This window comes from Carettochelys insculpta, chromosome 25 (genome assembly GCF_033958435.1).
Source record: "Carettochelys insculpta isolate YL-2023 chromosome 25, ASM3395843v1, whole genome shotgun sequence".
Classification (NCBI taxonomy): domain Eukaryota; kingdom Metazoa; phylum Chordata; order Testudines; family Carettochelyidae; genus Carettochelys; species Carettochelys insculpta.
In genome coordinates, this window is record NC_134161.1 from 13,861,078 (window position 1) to 13,874,980 (window position 13,903).

Genomic DNA, 13,903 nt, shown 5'->3' on the forward strand with positions numbered 1-13,903 from the left:
AGAAGGAAAGGTGAGTAGGATTTAGCTTGTAATAGTTAGTGACATTGAACATTTTTTGATCATTCATAATTTCCATCTACAATCTCTTTAAAAGTTCTAGTGCTAAATGCTGGGACTGACTAAGGTGGAACCACTTCTGTCCTGGAGCAGATCCTCAGCTGCTGTAAATGCTCACCGCTGCATTGCAGTCAATAGAGCTGCTACTATTTATATCTACTGAAGATCCTGCCCCTCTTTTGGATGATTGCCCATTGTTTTCCATAAAATATTTCAGCAGCTGTCGATGGTGATATAGTAAGATATTTTGGTAATGATCTTGCAGCTTTGTGAGATATGTTAACTAAAACCAAAGTTTATAGTTACCTTCATTACAAAAATAACTGTCTTTAGCATTAGAGGAAAAAAAATACATGTTCACCTGGGAATCTTTCAGGTTGTTATTACACTAAGGTCCAATCCTGTTCCCATTAAAGTTGATAGCTAAATTTCTGTTGATTTCAGTGTATTGCAAATTGATTTCAGAAAAGAAGGTGAAACTCTTTGTAACAAACTATTTCCCTTCCCCTTTGGCTTGCTCTTGCCTTCTGCCAGTGAAAGTGAAATGGCTTCACTTTTGAGGTGGTGAAAAGAGTTTAAGATTTTGATCACATGCTTTCTCCAGCTGCAAATATATGTATGTTAGGATTAAAAGTAAGTTTCCCTTTGTGATTTACTGCTTACAATTGCTTTTTTCTGCTGTTGTCTTTAGTACCGGCATAAATGTTGGTTTGAAAGAAAAGCCAAAAAAACTAAGAGCTATGTACTCAAGCACTTCTCTGCTTTTGATTTAATTGTTAATGCATCCAAATATACAAACGATCACACCAAGCGTATCTTGGGAAATAGGGCCTAGAGATTTAGAAATAAAATAGTTCTGTGCATTAGCTGAAATGGAGAACCTGAGCTGTACATTTTTATGATCTCTGTGGCATGCTTTCTGCCCTTAAGAGCTTCAAAAGATATGGAGGCATTGTCACTATTGACGGCCTAATCTAATCATCCTGGTAAGTGCTGGTCTTTTGAAAGGCTTTATCTAATTAGGCTGAGGTACAGAAACAGCATTAATAAAGCATTCCAGCCAAGTCAAGCATCTTTTAAAATAATGGCAAAGTGCTGTAAAATATCAATGCTGTTGTGGGGAAGCTGGAAAACCATGGATCTGATCACACTTGCCCAAGAGGAACATAGTCTGGACTGTAAATAAAATTATGGAATAACAGAAATGTAAGGTTGGAAAGGCCCTTGAGGGGTTATCTAGTGTGCCTCATTTTCTTTCTTTTGCTGAGACAGGATCAAGTATCACCATTCCTGGTGGGTAATTGTCTGCCCTGTTCTTGAATACCTCTAATGATGGTATTCCAGAACCTCCCTTGAATAACCTGTTCTAATGTTTAACTTTTTAAGGCTACATCTACACTACCCAAACATCGACCCGCTCAGTGTCACTCTTCTGGGGTTTGATTTCACCTGTCCAGTATGGACCCATGAAATCGATCTCTCAGAGGTTTCAGGTGACCCCGTCACCCCTGTCCTCCTTGAGAGACATGAGGAGTAAGTGGGGAGGGTGTTGTCTATGGGAGAAATTCTCCTGTCAACCTTTTGCAGTAAGATGGCGAAGTTAGCTCAGCATAAATCCGTTGATTCTAGCTGTGCAACTGCCGTAGCTAGAATTGCGTATCTGTGGTTGACTTATTTTGCCTACTGTAGCCATAGCCTCACTGTACGGGTCATTTTTCCTGATACCAACTAAAACTTTTTTGCTGCAGATTAAGCCCATTATATGTTGGCCTATTCGCAGTGGACATGGAGCACAGGTGATAGCTAATAACAGCATTTAACATATATGACCATTAGCAGGCCTCCCCCAGTTCTTCCTTACTCAGTACTATGCCTGTACAGTTGTTTTATCCTTTCCTTGTGGGTCAGGGATCTTAATCCTTTTATAATTTTTGTTACTCTGGACTATTTCCAGTATGTCCAAATTCTTCCTAAAGTGTGGCAACCAAAACTGCTGCGGTACTCCAGAGGAGGTCACATTGGTGCCAAATAGAATGAATTAATTACATCCCATGTTTTGCTAGTGACACTCCTGTTCATATACCTCAAAATGACATTAGCTGTTTTTACAAGTTCATTGTATTGTTGCTATGTCAGTTTTTGATCCCCTACAATTCTCAGACCCTTCTCTGCAGTACTTGCCAGTTATTTCAGTTTCATACTTTGCACTTGCCTATTTCTAATCCTGTCCTCCAAAATGCTTGCATCCTTGTGAGGTTTGTGTCATCCACAAGTGTTATAATCACACACTCTGCTCTTTTATCCAATTAAAATTTTGAACAGTACCAGATACAGGGCACTGCAGGCACCCTGTAGGGACAGATGATACAACATGCTTCTTAAATAAAAGCATTGTAGCCCTTAATTGTTGTAAAAGTGGAACACTGGTACAATATTTTACAAGACTCTTGAAATTTTGTAACATACATTTTTTCGTACGTTAGCCTTTAAGGTGCCACAGGACTCCTCATTTTTGCAAACACAGGCTAACATGGTTACCCTTCTAAAATATGATGAAGTAGAGATATATTGTAATTTATATTCCTTAGGTGAAATCAAATAGGAGTTATTGTTGAAGTGACTACACTTTTTGGACTTAATCTACTTCTGATTAGCTATATGGCTAATATAAACAGTGATGACTATTGTAAGAGTAGACAGGAGTTGCCACAAATAAAGTACAAATAAAATAAAAGAAATTCCACTTGAAAAAATACATTTTCAGACCAACAATCTCATCCCTACCTCCTTCTAGATTCACATTTATTTTGTTTGAGTAGCGTCATTTGTGTCTTATCTGCCAAATATTATCCAGAAGTTGATTTTCTTCACTGAAACATTGCTATTTAATTAAAATCAGTTCTTTTAGATACAAAATAATGTTCAGAAAATTGCTCCTTAGAGCAAAATTGTTGACATTTCATCTCTCATGTTCCTTCCCCTTGGCTTTTTCTAGAATAGAAATCTTTTGGTTCAAGGAGTCCTTGGCTACGTCTACACTAGCCAAAAACTTTGAAATGGCCATGCAAATGGCCATTTCAAAGTTTACTAACGAAGCGCTGAAATACATATTCAGCACCTCATTAGCATGCGGGCGGCTGCGGCACTTCGAAATTGACGCAGCTCGCTGCTGCGCGCCTCGTCCAGATGGGGCTCCTTTTCAAAAGGACCCCGGCTACTTCGAAGTCCCCTTTCGAGAAGGAGCCCCGTCTGGACAAGCCGCGCGGCGGTGAGCTGCATCAATTTCGAAGTGCCTAAGCTGCCTGCATGCTAATGAGGCACTGAATATGTATTTCGGTGCCTCATTAGTAAACTTCGAAATGGCCATTTGCATGGCCATTTTGAAGTTTTTGGCTAGTGTCGACATGGCCCTTGACATGAAAAATATTTTGCTTCAAAGCTTTGGGGAAAGTAAGTTTATGAATTAGTGCCATATTTTGCTTGGTAACTACTAAGTCTCAAAAACAATTAACGTGAAAGACCAAAGGATCATTCTCTAAACTTTTGCACATGAAAAGGTTGAAGTCTGTCTTTTTTTTTTTTTTTTTTTTTATTTTATAAAGATAAAATGTGTCCAGTGGAAATGAAGTATACTTTTCTCTCACTGAAGAATTGGAATTTAATGATACTGTAAATTGAGTGATAATTGCCAGTCACCAGGTACAGAGCCCAGTATTTTAAAAGCCATTAATAATGGCCAATGAATAATTTAGCAAAATAAAATCTATTCACTTCTTTTAGCATCAAACAGTTTCAGGCGATGACCTTGATATTTTGATGACTGAATGCTAAGATTAAAGAGCTAATATATTTAAAATATCGGTTGAATTTATTTGAGTTCTCAGTATCTGCTGAAGTTTTTTCTGCTGTGCTGAATCATGTTAGTTATTAGATTTGAATATAGACTTCATAGTTTTCTGCTGATGAATGCTTTGAATGTTACATCAAAGTGACAATGTTTTGTGTTCCATTGGCAATTAATATTTTAATCTAGTTCAGTGCACTGACGTTTACTGTAACTGAAACCACATGAATAATCTCTGTTAGTCTATGTCTACACTAGACATAGAAGTCAACTGCCATTGTGCAATTTTAGTTACGCCAATTGCATAGCTAAAATCAGTTTATCAGCAGTTGACTCTGATGTCTGTCTACCTGGAGGAAGGTTGATGGAACCGTTTCTCTTATCAACTTTCCTTATTCCTCATCTCTGCAAAGAGTTCCAGGGTTGACTTTGACTTTGGAAAGTGTCGTTTCGTGCATCTAAACAAAACCCTGGAAGGTCAACCATGGGCAGGTCGATCTTCCACATTATTGTGTCTGTAGGCTCAGAAGCAGAGAAGTTGTCCAAGCAGGGTACTTGGAAATAAAATGTGGCACATGATCTGCTTTTAGTTTAGTTTTCAGGCATTTCTTTGGTGTTTAGTTTTTCTTTTATCTTCCCCCATCGCACCTCCCAAATGGTTGCTTGACTTTATCTTGAGAGAGGCGTGGAGGCAGTATGGTCCTTCAGGAGGACATTCACATATTACACTTCCATCATACTCTGCAACAGTTCAGCTCTGTCCCATATCTTTTCTGATTATATTAACAACCCATCTGACTGGGTAGAAGCAACGCATAGACTATGTTGACACTTGCCCTGAACTTCGAAGGGGGTGTGGTAATCGGGCTGATGGGAGATTACTAATGAAGTGCTGCGTTGAATATGCAGCACTTCATTAGGTTAATTCTGAGCCCCGGGAACTTCAAGTGTCAAAGTTCCAAGTGCCTGCAGCTACACGGTATGCTGGCACTTCAGAGTTGTTGTGGGGGAAAATTAGCCTAATGAAGTGCTGCATATTCATTGCAGCACCTCATTAGTAATCTCCCATCAGCCTGACTACCATGCCCCCTTTGAAGTTCGGGGCAAGTGTAGACATAGCCATAGTCTTTGTTCTTTGTTCACACATATAAGTAATTAAGGATAAAGAGTATCATAAATAAAACCCAAAATTCCATCTCAGCCTAACACAGAGGCCTATATTCTAATAATGGGTCCACTGCAGCAAGGAGGATTTAGGTTTTACATACAGCTCAAAGGTACATAGGGACTCATAGGTGGAACTACAACAAGGAGTCCTGGGGCACCTTATAGACTAACAGATTTGTTGGAACTTAAGCTTTTGTGGGCAAAGACCCATTTCGTCAGATGCAACTAATTGATATGGGGTGCAATAGGAGGAATTAATGTTTTCTCCCTTCTGTGACCCGCACTGCAGTTGTAACCACATCTGTACTCCTTCACTGGTGGAAATGGTGGGGAGCATCAGAGCAAAGAGAACTAAGTATCCAATAGAAGTGTATTGTAATGGATTATCTTCAGTGGTTACACTTTTCTCCTTGCCTTGGTTATACTGGTAGTTGTGGTTCAGCAACAGGGTAACATGCTGAGTTACAAAGGTCCCAGCCTTTGTTTCATCCCAGGGCTGGGAGTGCTGTGAAGGCAGCACCTTCAGTCTCTGGATTGTGTTGCTCTTGATACAACTAATGCTCAGAAGACAGCTTTGGCAAGCTCCGTGGCCCTCCAGGGATGAATGGAAGCGCAGGTAAGAGTCTAGCTGGCTGAAATTACTGAAGTTCCATTCACGTGAGAAGAGTGGAGTTGGTGGGAGTTGAAAAGGGCAGGGATCAGGGAAATGGGGTATTGTGGAGGGTTCTCCTTTTTTTCCTGAGCGGAGCAAATGGATTTTACATCAGAGTGAGCATCTGGTTTGATTTTATTTCTCTGTGCATTTCCGAAGTTTCATTGGGTTTGGCAAATGAAAATATTTCCTGGGTTCCCCCTGTGATTCTGGTAACAAACAGAAGGGGATAAAATGCATCCTGCTTAACACACTGTTATCTATATGCCATATATGTAAGAGGTTTCAGAAGAACTTGTTCATCTTAACGTAGACTCACTTTGTTTTGCTGCTGCTCAGTTGGCCAACACAGCTTCAAATTTTAAGAGCATTCAGAAAAGAATATTGGCTTTTGTTAAGTTGCAGGAGACTCATGTATCCCGGTTTTCCATATGTTTGTGAACTGTACATGTTACAAAATGATGTCTCTTTCTCAATGGATGCTGTGCATGATTCTCACGTCTTGCACCTTGGGTATACTTTTACACCTGTGCAGAGTTGGTGTTAAATGTTTCCAAATAAAATTTCTTCACTCATGCCATTGCTGGTGTATTCATGTCCATTTTGCACAGATATAAATGATTTGATATGGTGCAAAGCTGGCCCCTTCATGTCATTTTTCACATTGTCTTTTATGCATTAAATGCCCTTACTATTTCAGCCTGCCAACCCACCTCCTTTCTTATTTCAGATTCCTTCATAAGATTTCTTCCTTCTGCAGCACCCACCAAAAAGGTAAATCACAAAAACAAATAATCAAGTCATTCATACATTCCACATTCTGACTTTTCTAGTGTGATTTGTCTGTCTTGCTTGTTAGAATGTAACATATTTGGGAAAGCCTCCCTGTATTTTGTTTGTGTGTATAGCAGTGAGCATATTGTTAGTACTTTGGTAAATACCAATGAGCAATAGTCAGGAATATGTTTGGTCTATTAATTGTAATCATTCACATAAATCTGCCTGCTTTTGACCTTTTAATGCAGAAGCAAATAACACTGCTTTGAGGCTTCCAGTGGACCCTGGTAGCAGTCCCAGGGTGGCTAAAGCAGCTCTGGTCTGTAGCCCTAGGGAGTGGTCCTTAGCCAGCTGGTTGGAACAGCTATAGTTTGCAGCCCTGGCAGCTTGTGCCATTGGCCCCAGTTGTCATCCTCCCCCTCCTCCCCAGCAGTGGGTCTTTATCTCCAGCAGTGGTCCCCGACCTCTGATGCCCTCCACCCTAGTAGCCGCCCCTTCAGGCCGGCAGCGTTCCTCCACTCAAGGATTTAATCACAGGTATTTTTAGTATTAGTCTTGGACAGGTCATGGGGTCATGAATTTGTGTTTATTGTCCATGACCTGTCCAGGACTTTTACTAAAAATACTTCTGACTAAATTATAGCCTTACTCATAAATAAGGAAGGTTTTGCTGGTGAAAATATTGGCCTGGAAGTCAGACAGTAAGGGTTATATTCCTGACCTGGCCAATGACTTGCTTTGTGGCCTTAAAAAATTTACTTACCTGGTGTGGGCCTCAATATTTTAATCGGCAAATCAGACAAGGTGGTGGGAGGGTGAAGTTGTGAAGCTCATTTAATTTCTGCAAAAGGTTTTGAGAATCTGAGATGGAAGATGCTATAATGTTATAACACTTATTTAATGATTTTTGTAAAAATGTTACTATTAAAAAGGCTTTTGTCCACAGCACTGGTGAGACGTGAATGTAATTTTTAATTGTTTAATATAGCATCATGATTGAAGCTGAAGCTATCACCACCAACAGTACTTGGGCAGTGGAATGAAAGTGATTTCCTTGATGTGATGCATTATCACTGATTTCTGTGCTTGTCTTTAAGATAGAATTTCTTCAGATTTCTCTCCTCTACTGTGTCATTAGCTATACTGTTGAAAAGTAGCATAGTTAAGCAGCAGGAGGTATACAGAATACTCTGAGGTTGCCAACAACTATCACTATACTTTGCTGGAAGGAATGTAGCAAGTGCTGTGTGTACTTTTATTCCCATTTTTGTAATGGATGTGATTCAGTGTGGCTGCCTGTAATGTCTATAGTAGTATCAGGGTATAAGTACAGAAGGAAGATGATACAGGTATTTGTTGTGTACATCTTTTGTATCTACAATCCAGACACTCTGGTTTCTCTGTTCTTGGGTGATGGCTATCTTCATATTTCTTCCTTTACTACTACTCAATGGGTATGTCTGTCCTCATGTCAAAGAGAAGCATAGCAGGAACGGGATGTATTATACTCATAAGATTGCTGAAGAAGAAATGGTAAGCTGAGCTATGGGCTGTCTTGTTTTCTTGATTATGTATTCAATAATCTTGGGGTGGAAAGAAGACCAGAAGGAAACAGATGCTCCCCCATCAGAACATTAGGGATTCAGAGCTTGCAGATACCAAACTGCAATTTTGAGGCAGTTGTCTGTTTCTGTTTGGTAGATGCAGCAATCCAAACTGTATTGATTCGAAGTGGGTCTGTCCCACGAAAGCTCACCTGATAAACTATTTTGCTAGTCTTTAAAGTGCTACTTGACTGTTTTTTGTTTTGTATTGATTCAGTTACTGAGTTTGGTGAGGAGGCACAATTCTGTTTCCAGCCTGCAGTAGTAACCAAACTTGTCAGGGCAGAGTTCATGGGCCAGAACCCATCTGCTGTAAATCATTATAGCTCTGTGGACTTCAGTAGAGCTATACCAGTGAACATCAGCTGGAGCTTTAGTCTTGTGTATTTCTGGTTAGAATATAGCCCTTTACTCTGATTTAAAGATCATTTCAGGCTTTCACCAGAAAGAATGCGATGTGGACATTAATATTTAGTGCATATATAGTTATAAATTCTGCATAATGTGCTGATTTCTGATCTATTTGTAGTCTGCTGAAGGCATGCAAATTTGGAAACATACGTTTTTTCAAAATCGGAAATAAATGGTGAATAACTTAGATCAGGAGAACATGTAACATGTAAGATGGCAGGATACAAATCGCTTGATCATTGTCTTTGGTTCACCTCCTCTGGGGCACCTGGCACTGGCCACTGTCAGCAGACAGGCTACTGGGCTGGATGGACCTTTGGTCTGACCCAGTATGGCTGTTCTTATGTTCTCCACTTTGTAGATGTGAAGCAAAAGATGCAAACATCATTCTGGGATGTAATAGCAGGAGTGTTGTAAGCAGGACATGAGAATTAATTCTTCCACTCTGTGCTGATTAGTCCTCCCCCTGAATATTGTGTCTAGTTCTGGACAGCACATTTCAGAAAAGATGTAGACAAATTGGAAAAAAAAATTGGGAGAAGAGGAACAAAAATTATTAAAGGTCTGGAATACACGCCCTATGAGGGAAGATTGAAGAACTGATTTTTTTTTTTTTTAAGTCTGGAAAAGAAAAGGCTAAGAGGGGACATGAAAACAGCTTTGAAGTACCAAAAAGATTATTTGTTACATGGAGTAGGAGAAAAAACTATTCTCCTTAACCTCTGCTGATAGGACAACAAGCAATGGGCTTAAATTGCAGCAAGGGAGATTGAGGTTGGACATTAGGAAAAATTTCCTGTCGAGATGGTTAAGCACTGGAATAAACTGCTTAAGAAAGATGTGGAATCTCCATCATTTGAGACTTTTAAGTGCAGATTAGACAAATATCTTGGCTGTTTCTACACAGGCCACTTCCTTCAGAAGTGGCATGCTAGTGCACAGAGCGAAAGATGCTAATGAGGCACGGATGCAAATTCCCTATGCCTCATTAGCATAACATAACGTGATTTGGAGCCCAGAAGACCATTATTCTGGACTCCAAAATGCTGTGTAGAAGTGCGGCCCCGGGGGGGCGCTTCCGGAAGGAAGTTCTTCTTCCGGAGGCCACTTCTACTTGAAAATTTTGCCTTGCTTTTTAAGAACAAATTTTCCTAGTTTGTTTTCCCTCCTTTTTTCCCTTTGTGAAGTATATGGTTGGAATACAGCCTTTCAGTCTTCAGTCTCTGGCAGCAGTGCGCCTGAGTGTAGTAGACCTTTTTGCAATTGTGTAGCAGAGAATGAGCAGTCATTCTTATTGAGTTGGAATTGTATAATTTTAAAACCCCAAGGTGCATATATTGACCCCTTTTTTGGGGTATCTGAATTTTTTTACAGAAAAATTTGAAATTTTAATTTGACTGACTCACTGCCTTCTGCACTTAAAATTGGTACTTCTCAGATTAAATATTACAGAAATCAGAAAATGTGTAAAAGTGTTCTTTTTGTTTTTCCAATTTTTCATACAGGAATGCACATGCTTTTAAAGAAAATAAAGCAGCAGAAATGTAGCACTTTAATGACTAACAAAATGTTTTATTCGGTGATGAGCTTTCATGGGACAGACCCACTTCATCAGATCATTTTGTTAGTCTTTAATGTGCTACATTTCTGCTGCTTTGTTTTGTTGGAGTACAGACTAATACAGCTACCTCTCTGTTACTATTCATTGTGATTTCAAAGAATAATTATAAACCTTGAACACTTGAGGTGGGGGAGAGAAGAATGAAATAGTTCATAAATATGTCCTCTTCCCTCCGCCCCACATATGGGAGAGGAAAAGTTGGTGGGTAGAGCTTGAAGAGAAGAGTTTCTCAAGTACTGGTAGCATTGTAAGTATAACTTGTAGGTCACTCTGCAGAAGAGTCCTACAGCTTTGAAAAGCATATGCAGTGTGTTTTTTTCTTTTGTAAAACTAAAATTCATAATCAACATCCTACAGAGATGCAGCTGAATTGTGTGAAAGAAGCTGCATTTGGTGACTCTTAAGAAGTTTTTATGCAAAGGAAAAAAATTATGCATTCTCTGAAAACGAAAAAACACAAAAAACAGTCCTGTAGCACCTGAAAGACTAACAATATTATTTATTAGGGGATGAGCTTTCATGGGACAGATCCGGAAGTGAGTCTCATCTCCTAATAAAAAATATTGTTAGTCTTTCAGATGCTACAGAACTGCTTTTTTTTATTTTATAAAGTATCAGAGGGGTAGCTGTGTTAGTCTGGATCTGTAGCAGCAACGAAGGGTCCTGTGGCACCTTATAGACTAACAGAAAAGTTTAGAGCATGAGCTTTCGTGAGTTAACTCACTTCTTCAGATGCTGGTCCTGGAAATCTGCAAGGCCAGGTATAAATAGGCCAGAGCAAGGCTGGGGATAACGAGGTTAGCTCGGTCAGGCAGGCTGAGTTGTATTGTCATCAGCAGATCTGGAGGTGTGAACTCCAAGAGAGGGGAAGCTGCTTTTGTATTTAGCCAGCCATTCACAGTCTTTGTTTAATCCTGAGCTGAGGGTATTGAATTTGCAGATGAATTGTAGCTCAGCAATTTCTCTTTGGAGTCTGTTCTTGAAATTTCTTTGCTGCAGGATAGCTACTTTTAAATCTGCTACTGTGTGTCCTGGGAGATTGACGTGCTCTCCTATGGGTTTTTGTATATTGCCATTTCTGATGTCTGATTTGTGTGCATTTATTCTTTTACGTAGGGACTGTCCAGTTTGTCCGATGTATATGGCAGAGGGGCATTGCTGGCACATGATGGCATAAATTACATTGGTAGATGTGCAGCTGAATGAGCCCACGATGGTGTGGCTGATCCGGTTAGGTCCTGTAATGATGTTGCTGGTGTGTATATGTGGGCAGAGCTGGCAACGAGCCATCACCTACACCACTAACCATCACCTACAGTCCTCAGCTAAAACCTCTACAGCGCATCATCAGGGATCTACAACCCATCCTGGACAATGATCCCACACTTTCACAGGCCTTGGGAGGCAGACCTATCATTGCTCACAGACAACCTGCCAACCTAAAACAAATCCTAACAAGCAACTATACACCGCACCACAGTCACTCTATCTCAGGGACCCATCCATGCAACAAACGAATTGCTGAGCTACAATTCATCTGCAAATTCAATACCCTCAGCTCAGGATTAAACAAAGACTGTGAATGGCTGGCTAAATACAAAAGCAGCTTCCCCTCTCTTGGAGTTCACACCTCCAGATCTACTGATGACAATACAACTCAGCCTGCCTGACTGAGCTAACCTCATTATCCCCAGCCTTTCTCTGGCCTATTTATACCTGGCCTTGCAGATTTCCAGGACCAGCATCTGAAGAAGTGAGTTAACTCACGAAAGCTCATGCTCTAAACTTTTCTGTTAGTCTATAAGGTGCCACAGGACCCTTTATTTTATAAAGATACTAACATGGTAGTCTCTGAAATTTAGTCTCTGAAAATGAGAATTTCATTGCTGTTGATCTGCTGGATTCCGTGGCTGTGAGGTTGAGGTCATTGCTCTTGGCAGCTCCTTCTCCTACCTATAAAAGTCTTTTATTACGGGCATGCTATGCTACTTCATGGCTGCTATGGTAACAGATGGGAGAGGGCACTGTGCTTGCATACTAAGGCTTAATGGCACAGACGCAGAATGTAGTTGTAAATCTAGCTGAGGGGAAAGCGTTCACAAACCTGCCAGGGTTACTTGGAAATAAATCACCAGTGAAGACCTGGGTGTGGAGGGATTTCAGTATTTCCCATAAACGTGTGTTAAATCAGATTTAGGGGCTCTTTGTTTATGTTGGAGAAAGCATGACTGACTGTAGCCTTGAGGCACCATAAATTAGAGGTTCCTTAGCCAAAAATTGAGCCTCTTTTCTAGAGTGACTTCCTTTTCCAGATTTCAAAACCTGGAGTCCAGCTTAGAACATAAGAACGGCCATACTGGGTCGGTCTGTCTAACCAAAGGTCCCACCTTCACATAGTGGCCAATCCCAGGTGCCCCGGAGGGAGTAAATAGAATAGGTGATAATCAAGTGAGTTATCCCCTGTCAGCGCTCCCACACACGCAGCCTGAGGTCAATACTGCACATTCGATGGCAGGACAGAGTTACAAACCTGGAAGTCCTGGACAGAGCAGGAACCATGAGCATCAAAGTCATGATTCTGAAAGCCGAGCTTTGCTGGACAGGACACGTCATATGAATGGAGGAGTCAAGAATCCCTAAGCAACTCCTCTACAGTGAACTCTCCCAGGGCAAAAGGAAACAAGGTGGGCCTCACAAGAGATATAAAGACTGTGTGAAGGCCAACATTGCTCATGCTGGTTTAAAACCAGATCAGCTAGAGCAGCATGCGAAAGACCGAACAGGTGGGCGTGCTCTTGTATGACACGCGCATGACAACTTTGAAGAGCAGCGACGCGTATGCCTCACTGATGCTTGTGAGAGGAAGAAAGCAACAGCAGCAGCCGCACCAACAGAGCCAGGACAATTCCATTGCCCCCACTGTGAACACCCATGCTGTTCAAAGCTTGGACTCCTCAGCCACATGCAAGTCCACAACCGATGAGCCTGTGCAAGCTCAAGACGTCATCGTCGGACATAATGGACTACCTTACATACATCCCCTGTCGCTCATTCCCACTTTCTGACAGACAGAGGCTAGGGGCACTATCCATGCTCATCCGGGCTAATCGCCATTGATGGATCTATCCTCCATGAATTAATCTAGTTCTTTTTGGAACTCTGTTCTGGTCATGGCTTTCTCCTTATCCTCTGGCAAAGAGGTCCTTGAGTTGACTATGTGCTCCCTGAAGAAATATTTCCTTTTGTTTGTTTTAAACTTGCTGCTGATTAATTCCATTTTTAGATAGCTATGTTGATGTTTGAGCTCAGTCTATTTTTAGCCATCTAGAAGCACAAATCAGACTTTGTTTTTTTTGTAGTGCAGACACACTTAGTCATAGTCACATGGGAGCTTTTGCAACACTCACTCAGAATGGGTGTGGGTGCTGGGGCCAGAGAGAATAGAATGAAACAAGGGTGGAGTGCTAAAGTTAGAGGGCTTTAGGTGGAAGATAAGAAGTTAATGAAAATGAGAGGAGAGTTTTATGGAGAGCTGGAGCAGTGAGGTGGAGGATATTAACCTTGTAACTAGCCCTGTGGGTTGGTGGTTTCAAGTAAGACTATGTCTACATTGGCAGTTGATCTACAAAGCTTTTGTCATTCACAGGTACTTAAACACCCCCATCAGAAGGCAAAAAAACTTTGCTGGGGCAAATGGTAGTATAAACAGAGCTAATGCCCCTCACTCACGGGGGTGGGAAGGTTTTGTCAGCTGTATTGCAAACAAGCAG

General features: G+C 40.9%; 1 protein-coding gene across 6 annotated transcripts in view; it reads left to right on the forward strand.

The window, feature by feature from the left end:
- ARHGAP32 (Rho GTPase activating protein 32) overlaps positions 1-13,903 on the forward strand; it is a 407,411-nt gene that overhangs the window by 50,061 nt on the left and 343,447 nt on the right. For all 6 annotated transcript variants that reach the window (XM_074976799.1, XM_074976796.1, XM_074976797.1 and 3 more), the window contains exon 2: positions 6,451-6,494. The gene's annotated coding sequence lies outside the window, so the exon portion shown is untranslated. The remainder of the gene's footprint in view (positions 1-6,450; positions 6,495-13,903) is intronic.